The following is a 10,198-nucleotide window of genomic DNA, read 5'->3' as shown; positions in this document are numbered from 1 at the left end:
TTTAATCAATTTTGAGTTTATTTTTGTGTATGGTGTTAGAAAGCGTTCTAGTTTCATTCTTTTACAAGTGGTTGACTAGTTGTCCCAGCACCACTTGTTAAAGAGATTGTCTTTTCTCCATTGTATATTCTTGCCTCCTTTGTCAAAGATAGGGTGTCCATAGCTGTGTGGATTTATCTCTGGGCTTTCTATTTTGTTCCACTGACCTATATTTCTGTCTTTGTGCCAGTACCATACTGTCTTGATGACTGTAGCTTTGCAGTATAGTCTGAAGTCAGGCGGGTTGATTCCTCCAATTCCATTCTTCTTTTTCAAGATTGCTTTGGCTGTCAAGGTTTTTTGTATTTCCATACAAATTGTGAAATTATTTGTTCTAGTTCTCTGAAAAACACCATTGGTAGCTTGATAGCGCTTGCATTGAATCTATAGATTACTTTGGGTAGTATACTCATTTTCACTATATTGAATCTTCCGATCCATGAATATGGTATATTTTTCCATCTATTTGTGTCATCTTTGATTTCTTTCATCAGTGTTTTATAGCTTTCTATATAGAGGTCTTTTGTTTCTTTAGGTATATTTATTCCTAAGTATTTTATTCTTTTCATTGCAATGGTGAATAGAATTGTTTCCTTAACTTCTCTGTTTTCTCATTGTTAGTGAACAGGAATGCAAGGGATTTCTGTGTGTTAATTTTATATCCTGCAACTTTACTATATTCATTGATTAGCTCTAGTAATTTTCTGGTGGAGTCTTTAGGGTTTTCTTTGTAGAGGATCATGCCATCTGCAAACAGTGAGTTTTACTTCTTCTTTTCCCATCTGGATTCCTTTTATTCCTTTTTCTTCTCTGATTGCTGTGGCTAAAACTTCCAAAACTATGTTGAATAGTAGTGGTGAGAGTGGGCACCCTTGTCTTTGTTCCCAGCTTTAAGGGAAATGTTTTCAATTTTTCACCATTGAAGATAATGTTTGCTGTGGGTTTATCATACATGGCTTTTATTATGTTGAGGTATGCTCCTTCTATGCCTGCTTTCTGTTTTGTTTTGTGTTTTTTTTTTCCCTATCATAAATGGATGTTGAATTTTGTCAAAGGCTTTCTCTGCATCTATTGAGATAATCATATGTTTTTTTTTTTTTAAACTTTACATAATTGTATTAGTTTTGCCAAATATCAAAATGAATCCATCACAGGTATACATGTGTTCCCCATCCTGAACCCTCCTCCATCCTCCCTCCCCATACCATCCCTCTGGGTCGTCCCAGTGTACTAGCCCCAAGCATCCAGTATCGTGCAAACAGAATCCAACAACATATTTAAAAGATCGTACATCATGACCAAGAGAGCTTTATCCCAGGGATGCAAGGATTCTTAAAAACCAATCATATGGTTTTTAATCTTTCAATTTGTTAATGTGGTGTATCACATTGACTGATTTGTGAATATTGAAGAATCCTTGCATCCCTGGGATAAAGCTCTCTTGGTCATGATGTATGATCTTTTTAATATGTTGTTGGATTCTGTTTGCTAGAATTTTGTTGAGGATTTTTGCATCAGTGTTCATCAATGATATTGGCCTGTAGTTTTCTTTTGTTGTGTGGCATCTTTGTCTGGTTTTGGTATTCGGGTGATGGTGTCCTCATAGAATGAGTTTGGCAGTTTACCTTCCTCTGCAATTTTCTGGAACAGTTTGGGTAGGATAGGTGTTAGCTCTTCTCTAAATTTTTGGTAGAATTCACCTGTGAAGCCCTCTGATCCTGGGCTTTTGTTGTTGGAAGATTTTTATTATAGTTTCAGTTTCCATGCTTGTGATGGGTCTGTTAGATTTTCTATTTCTTCCTGGTTCAGGTTTGGAAGGTTATATTTTTCTAAGAATTCATCCATTTCTTCTAAGTTGTCCATTTTATTGGCATATAGTTGCTGATAGTAGTATCTTATGATCCTTTGTATTTCTGTGTTGTCTATTGTGATTTCTCCGTTTTCATTTTTAATTTTTTTATTTGATTCTTCTCCATTTTTTTCTTGATGAATCTGGCTACTGGTTTGTCTGTTTTATTTATCTTATCAAAGAACAAGCTTTTAGTTTTGATTTTGGCTATGGTCTCCTTTGTTTCTTTTTCATTTATTTCTGATCTAATTTTTATCATTTCTTTCCTTCTACTAACCCTGAGGTTCTTTGTTTCTTCTTTTTCTAGTTTTTTTTAAGGTGTAAATTTAGGTATTTTAATTTCTTATGTGCTTGACATAAGTTAAGATGATGCAGCACAAGTTCAGCATCTAAGTCTAGAGTTTCCCCCAAATTTATCAGGGATGACTTTCCCCCATTGATCTGCTGCCCTTGCCTCCATTCAACCTCTGATACTTCAAATCCAGTGTTTCTCAAACTTCAGAAATGCACTAATCCCTTTCAATGTTAAAAATCATCTTTGAGTCTTTCTGGTGTTGATAATTTTTATTATCATGTTTGTTAAATATATGTAAACACCTGGAGATAGTGAAGGACAGGGAGTCCTGGCTTGCTGCAGTCCATGTGGTCATAATCGGTCATGACTTAGCCACTGAACAGCAACAACTATGTATAAACTCTTAATGCTTAGAGCTTATGCTTAGGGCTTTAATTCTACCACCAAAATGAGTTAAAAATATATACAAACAAAATTGAAAAGCAATAATATTCAAATTAACAACATTAATGTAGTGTGATAGATGAAATTATTATGCTGCAATGAAATGTAAATATAATACTTACATGCTTCAGTACAGGTTTGTCCCCTTATTTCAGAAAGTTTACACTATCCTATGATATCTGATGACTCAAGTATTCTAAGATTTTTCTCTATTAAAACTATTATGAGCTCCACCTCCCATGACTCAGGTAGGTCCTTCAACTGAGTTCTAAATTCCTCAGAGTGGGTGCAAAGAATCAGTGCCTCTCTCTTCCAGAAATATGATAGAGAAGACAGGATGGTGGAGTAGAGGCCTTGGGCTAACCTCCCACGAGAACACCAAAATCATAACTAACTGCCAAACAACCATCAGTAAATATTATCGGAATCTACTAAAAAACATTTTCTACATATAAAGATAAGAAATCACAATGAGATGGTAGGAGAGGTGCATTCATAATATATTCAAATCCCATATCCCTGGATGGATAACCCACAAACTGGAGAAGAATTATATCATGGAAGTTCTCCCATGTAGGTGAGAGTTCTGAGCTCTGCATCAAGCTCCCCAGTCTGGCAGTTTGGCATCAGAAGGAGGAGCCCCCAGAGTATTTGGCTTTGAAGGCTAGTGGGTCTTGGTCACAGGAGTTACACAGGACTGGAGGAAACAGAGACTCCACTCCTAGAGGACGCGTACATTGTTAGGAGTGAAATTGAATTAGCAATTTAGAAAACTCCCAGCTAACAGTGCACACATACCCAGGTAATAGAATCCCAGGACCAGACGGCTTCGCAAAGGAATTCTACCAAACATATTGTTGTTTCATTGCTAAGTCATATCCGACTCTTTACAGCTCCACAGACTGTAATATTCCAGGCTCCTCTGTCCATGGAATTCTCCAGGCAAGAATACTGGAGTGGGTTGCTATGCCCTCTTCCACAGGATCTTCCCAACCCAGGGATGGAACTTGTGTCTCCTGCATTGACAGGCAGATCATTTTCTACTGAGTCACCAGGGAGGAAGAGCTAATACTTATTCCAAAAAATTGAAGAGGACAGAACACCCCCAAATCCATTCTACAAGGATGGATTACCAGCATAACCCTCATATCAAAAACCATACAAAGACTACAACAGAAGAAAATTACAGGCCAATATCTTTGTTGAATAGAGGTGCAAAAATCCTAAAAAAAAAATTAGCAAATTGAATTCAACAATATATAACAAGAATGACACACTTTGATCAAGTTGGATTTATTCCAGGAATATAAGAATGGTTCAATATTTACAAATCAACCAATATGATACAGAACACAGCAAAAGAAAGGATAAAAATCACATGATAATACAGGTAAACAAAGAATTTTATCAGATTCAACACCCATTCATGATAAAAAAAAAAACTCTCATCAAAGTGGTGTGTATATACATATATATATGTAAATATATATATATATAACTCAGCCTTAAAAAAGAAATTAAATTCTGCCGTTTGCAGAATTCTGATGGACCTAGAGAAATGCTCAATGAAATAAATCAGCTAAAATAAGAAAAATAATATATCATCAGTGATATGTAGATTCTAAAAAATAAAGTATATTGCAAAACAGACTCACAAATATAAAAAACAATCTAGTGGTTACCAGTGTGGAGAGGAAAGGGAGGAAGGACAAGATGGGGTATGAGATTCAGAGACACAAACTACTACATATAAAATAGATGAGCAACAAGGATATATTGAATAGCACAGGAAATTATGATCATTATCTTGCAAAAATTTTTAATTGAGCATTATCTATAAAAAAAACTGAATCGCTATGCTGTACATCTGAAACCAATATAATAATTTAAATCAAAGGTGGCTCAGTGGTAAAGAATCCACCTGCCAATGCAGGAGATCTGGGTTCAATCTCTGGGTTGGGAAGATCCCTTGCAGTAGGAAATGGCAACCCACTCCAGTATTCTTGCCTGGAAAATTCCAGAGGAGCCTGGCAGGCTGCAGTCCATAGGGTCACAAAGAGTCAGACACAATTGAGCAACTGAACACACACACATACACTTCAATTTAGAAAAAAAAAGAAAAGGAAGTACCTCTTCACTTAAACTTGTTGTTAGACACTAATGCATAATGGTTCTCCATGGGGGCAATTTTGCCTCCATGGCATATTTGACAACATATGGAGACATTTTTGATTGTCACAAATGGAAGGGGGTTACTATCATCTAGACACCGGGAATTCTGCTAAATGTGGTATAACACACAGGACAGATCCACAACAAAGAGACATCTAGTCCAAAGTGTTGCCAGTGTGAAGGTCGAAAAACACTCCCAAGGTAAAAGCCAACCACCAACCGTCACATCTTGTTTCAGTACTAGATTACGTGGTCCTTAAATATCCCCAGATGTTTTTATATCAATTAATTTTAGATTATTTTTGTGATTTTTAAAATTTTAGAGGCCATTCTTTTGAAAAGTCCCTGAACTCCACTAGATATGAATATTAAAAGTCCAAGAACTCAGAGTTATTAACACCATTTCGAGGAAGTTAATTTCCTTACATAATATTATGAAATCCCCACTAAGCTTTAGGACTTCTGATTCTTGATCTATTAATTTTTTTTAGCCTATATATTTATACACATACAGAATTACTCTAAAATGTCAGAAAATTGAATCACCATCAGAAAATGTTTGCCAGTTACTTTATGGGGTTCCCTGATAGCTATGTTGGTAAAGAATCCACCTGTAGTGCAGGAGACCCCAGTTCAGTTCCTGGGTAGGGAAGATCCACTGGAGAAGGGATAGGCCATCCATTCCAGTGCTCTTGGGCTTCCCTTATACTCAGCTGGTAAAGAATCCACCTGCATTGTGGGAAACCTGGGTTCCATCCTTGGGTTGAGAAGATCCCTTTGAGAAGGGAAAGGCTACCGACTCCAGTATTCTGGCCTGGAGAATTCCATGGACCATATAGTCCATGGGGTTGCAAAGAGTCGGACATGACTGAGTGATTTTCACTTTCACTTCCTAACTATGATACCATACAAAACACATATAAAATTTACTGCAGAATCAATGTCATATTCTCATTTAAGATTTAGATATAAATTCCATCAAAGGAGTAATGGGAATGAGATAGTCTGTAAACTGGAATCAGTTTAAACAAATCAGTTTAAAATGAGATAGCAATTTAGAATCTAATGCCATCCTCAGTCTACCATAAAATAATTTGTTTAACACCTGTTATGTGGCATGATCTTTATATAAAGTTCAGCCTCGGGTCAAGTACAAAATGTATTTTTTTCTCCCTTCCAGTATCCAGGTTTAATGGACTCCAGCCAGAATCTCTGGAAAGTAAAGTTTTGCCAAGGATGAAGAAACAAAAATGATTTTAAAGCCAGCTGCTAGTTTGCTACAACAGAAAGTTGTTTCAAAATAGTTCACATTTCAATTTCCTTTTAACCTCTCCAATTAATACCTATTAATAGTTGTGTCAGGGCTTCCCAGGTACACAGTGGTAAATAATTTGTCTGCCAGTGCAGGAGACTCAAGAGACAGGTTAGATCCCTGCATCAGGAAGATCCTCTGTAGGAGGGCATGGCAACCCACTCCAGTATTAATACCTGGATAATCCCATGGACAGAGGAGCCTGGTGAGCTACAGTCCATGGGGTCACACAGAGTCAGACACGATTGAGCACACACGACACACAGCTAGTTACTGCAGATGCGGATTATCTTTAACGGATGCACTTGTACTTTAACCTTTCTCTAAGAGGCAGTATTGATTAAGACACAAATCTAGAATCAAGCAGTCTTTCTTTGACTCTATATTGTCTTGAAAACCAGTTGTGTGCCCTTGGGCAAATTATCTATCCTCCCTTTAACCCATTTCCTCACTTGCACAATAGAAATAAAGATAATAGTTTTTTTTAGCTTTTTGATGGGTAAATGAGGTAAAAATGAAGAAAGCTTAAAACAGTAGCTGGCACTTGGTAAGCTTTCAGTTAGTTTTTGCTATAATTATTTGTTTATTTGACCCATTATAATGAGGAAAATTATAAATTATAAAAAGAGTAGATGAAGATTATTGAAGACCCATTTTTAAAACATACCTGGATATTTGAAATGAGACGTATTATTCTGTCAGAAGTAAACCATTTTCTTAATTCTCTTTTGACAATAATTTGGCTGAAAATATGTCCATATACTATGAACAAAGCTAGTGGAGGTGATGGAATTCCAGTTGAACCATTTCAAATCCTAAAAGATGATTCTGTGAAAGGGCTGCACTCAATATGACAGAAAATTTGGAAAACTCAGCAGTAGCCACAGGACTGGAAAAGGTCAGTTTTCATTCCAATCCCAAAGAAAGGCAATGGCAAAAAATGCTCAAACTACCACACAATTGCACTCATCTCACACGCTAGTAAAGTAATGCTCAAAATTCTCCAAGCCAGGCTTCAGCAATACATCAACCATGAACTTCCAGCTGTTTAAGCTTGTTTTAGAAAAGGCAAAGGAACCACAGATCAAATTGCCAACATCCGCTGGATAATCGAACAAGCAAGAGAGTTCCAGAAAACATCTATTTCTGCTTTATTGACTACACCAAACTTTGACTGTGTGGATCACAACAAACTGTGGAAAATTCTTCAAGAGATGGGAATACCAGACCACCTGACCTGCCTCTTGAGAAACCTGTATGCAGTCCAGGAAGCAACAGTTAGAACTGGACATGGAACAACAGAGTGGTTCCAAATAGGAAAAGGAGTACGTCAAGGCTGTATATTGTCACCCTGCTTATTTAACTTATATGCAGAATACATTATGAGAAGTGCTGGGCTGGAGGAAGCACAAGCTAGAATCAAACTTGCCAGGAGAAATATCAATAATCTCAGATATGCAGATAACACCACTCTTATGGCACAAAGTGAAGAAGAACTAAAGAGTTTCTTGATGAAGGTGAAAGAGGAGAGGAAAAAGTTGGCTTAAAGCTCAACATTCAGAAAACGAAGATCATGGAATCCAGTTCCATCATTTCATGGCAAATAGATGGGAAAACAGTGGGAACAGTGGCTGACTTTATTTTGGGGGGCCCCAAAATCACTCAGATGGTGATTGCAATCATGAAATTAAAAGATGCTTGCTCCTTGGAAGGAAAGTTATGACCCAACTAGACAACATATTAAAAAGCAGAGACATTACTTTATCAACAAAGGTCCATCTAGTCAAAGCTATGGTCTTTCCAGTGGTCATGTATGGATGTGAGAGTTGGACTGTGAAGAAGGCTGAGCGCTGAAGAATTGATGCTTTTGAACTGTGGTGTTGGAGAAGACTCTTGAGAGTCCCTTGGACTGCAAGGAGATCCAACCAGTCCATCTTAAAGGAGATCAGTCCTGGGTGTTCATTGGAAGGGCTGATGTTGAAGCTGAAACTCCAATACTTTGGCTACCTGATGTGGAGAGCTGACTCATTTGAAAAGACCCTGATGCTGGGAAAGATTGAGGGCTGGAGAAGGGGATGACAGAGGATGAGATGGTTGGATCGCATCACCAACTCAATGGACATGGGTTTGGGTGGACTCTGGGAGTTGGATGGACAGGGAGGCCTGGTGCGCTGTGGTTCTTGGGATCGCAAAGAGTCGGACACGACTGAATGACTGAACTGAACTGAATGCCCATCTACTATTTTTTAGTTCTGTTATTTTTTTCATTAATTCAAACAAACAAACACTCACTGAACACCTCCTATTAGCCAGACCCAATGGAGTCGAGTGAAAATTCAAAGATAAATAAGGCAGAGGCTTTGCCTTCTAAAAGTTAATGGTCTAAAGAAAAATTTATATTGGCACAGAAACAAATTACACACCAAAAATTTGCTTTACCCCACTACCTGATTCACAGGCTTATTTTTAAAATGTCTTAGTGAGCAGCCCATAGTTAATGACAATGCAGAGAAGACAAAGAGCAAAATACTTGTCTTTTTTATGTATTTGTCTCTCTAAACTCTCTTTATGAAGAGAGATGTTGATAATAGACTTGGGGAAATCATCTCAGGCTTCCTAAATGGGTTCATCACATGCATACACACACATACACACACACACACACACACACACACACACACACACACAGTACACTTAAAACATACAGTGTTTTCCTTTTAGTCCTTACATAATGTTCAATTAAATACTTGTCCAAGCTTCACTTCAAAAAGGATTCCAATAACTACGTGATGGAAATTCACATTAGTACAGAAAAGACAAAACAGAGGACTGAAATTAGAAGCTTTGCATTTAGAACACTCTTGCCATTTGCTTGATTCCCCACAGAGTTGTGGGTGAGGGTTGGTCTGCAAATGCTCTGTATTTGTAGTTCTATTTAGCTCCTATAATACACCTAGACTTTGTCTGCTAAGAATCTCAAAAGGCATAGCATTGTGAAGAGGTGAAAATGATAAAGTAGATCTCTGTGTAGAAGGGTAGTAGCCTAAAAATTTAACTAAAAGAACAACAACAACAACAACAACAACAACAAAACCATGCAATTACTCTATTTAGTATTTCTTAGGAGAATATTTCTACCTGAAGCTTCCATTGTCCTTGCTTTGGTCATATTTATAATAATTATAGTAATAAAGCTGTATGACTTTGGGGAAAAAAAATAAAAACAATTCCATATCAAGTTACTGATAAATAGTTAAAGATGGTCCATTTATATGATTCTATAATAGGAAATCAACCTCTTGTATCTGTTAAGAACTATGAAGGGTTTGAGATTTTTACCCTACTTGCGAGCTTACAAGTTAGCCTGCCATAGTTTGATGGGCGACACTATGCTCCTGAGTCAGAAACAATGCATGATTTGTTACTTAAAGCACTAGCAGTGCAGTAGCCAGAAGATGCTGCTTTTGCTCGGTTCTCTGAGCCCAAATTCCCATGAGTCACTGCAAAGAGGGCTGGGTATACCCACACATAGAGGAGGACACATTACAGGAACGGAACCCTGCAGTTAGGAAACCCAAATATCTTGGAATGGGCAGTAAACCTGCTTGAACTTTGCCCCAAAAGTAGATGTTATCTTTATTATGCTGCTGCTGCTGCTAAGTCGCTTCAGTCGTGTCCGACTCTGTGCGACCCCATAGACGGCAGCCCACCAGGCTACTCTGTCCCTGGGATTCTCCAGAAAAGAATACTGGAGTGGGTTACCATTTCCTTCTCCAGTGCATGAAACTGAAACGTGAAAGTGAAGTCGTTCAGTCGTGTCCAACTCTTAGCGACCCCATAGACTGCAGCCTACCAGGCTCCTCTGTCCATGGGATTTTCCAGGCAAGAGTACTGGAGTGGGTTGCCATTGCCTTCTCCAATCTTTATTATAGTGAACAGTAAATCAGCTTTGCTCTGGAGCAAGACATTGCCCACTTCTTCTAAGAGTATTTGCTTTACAAACATCCTTAAGCAGATAGTCTAAGATAAAATAGACAGTGCTTTGGTTCATAAGACATGTAGAAATGTATGAAATCCATGGAAAATT

This window comes from Bos grunniens, chromosome 7 (genome assembly GCF_055505025.1).
Source record: "Bos grunniens cultivar Pamir isolate PY7600 chromosome 7, Bosgru_T2T1.0, whole genome shotgun sequence".
Lineage (NCBI taxonomy): Eukaryota > Metazoa > Chordata > Mammalia > Artiodactyla > Bovidae > Bos > Bos grunniens.
This window is presented reverse-complemented; position numbering follows the sequence as displayed.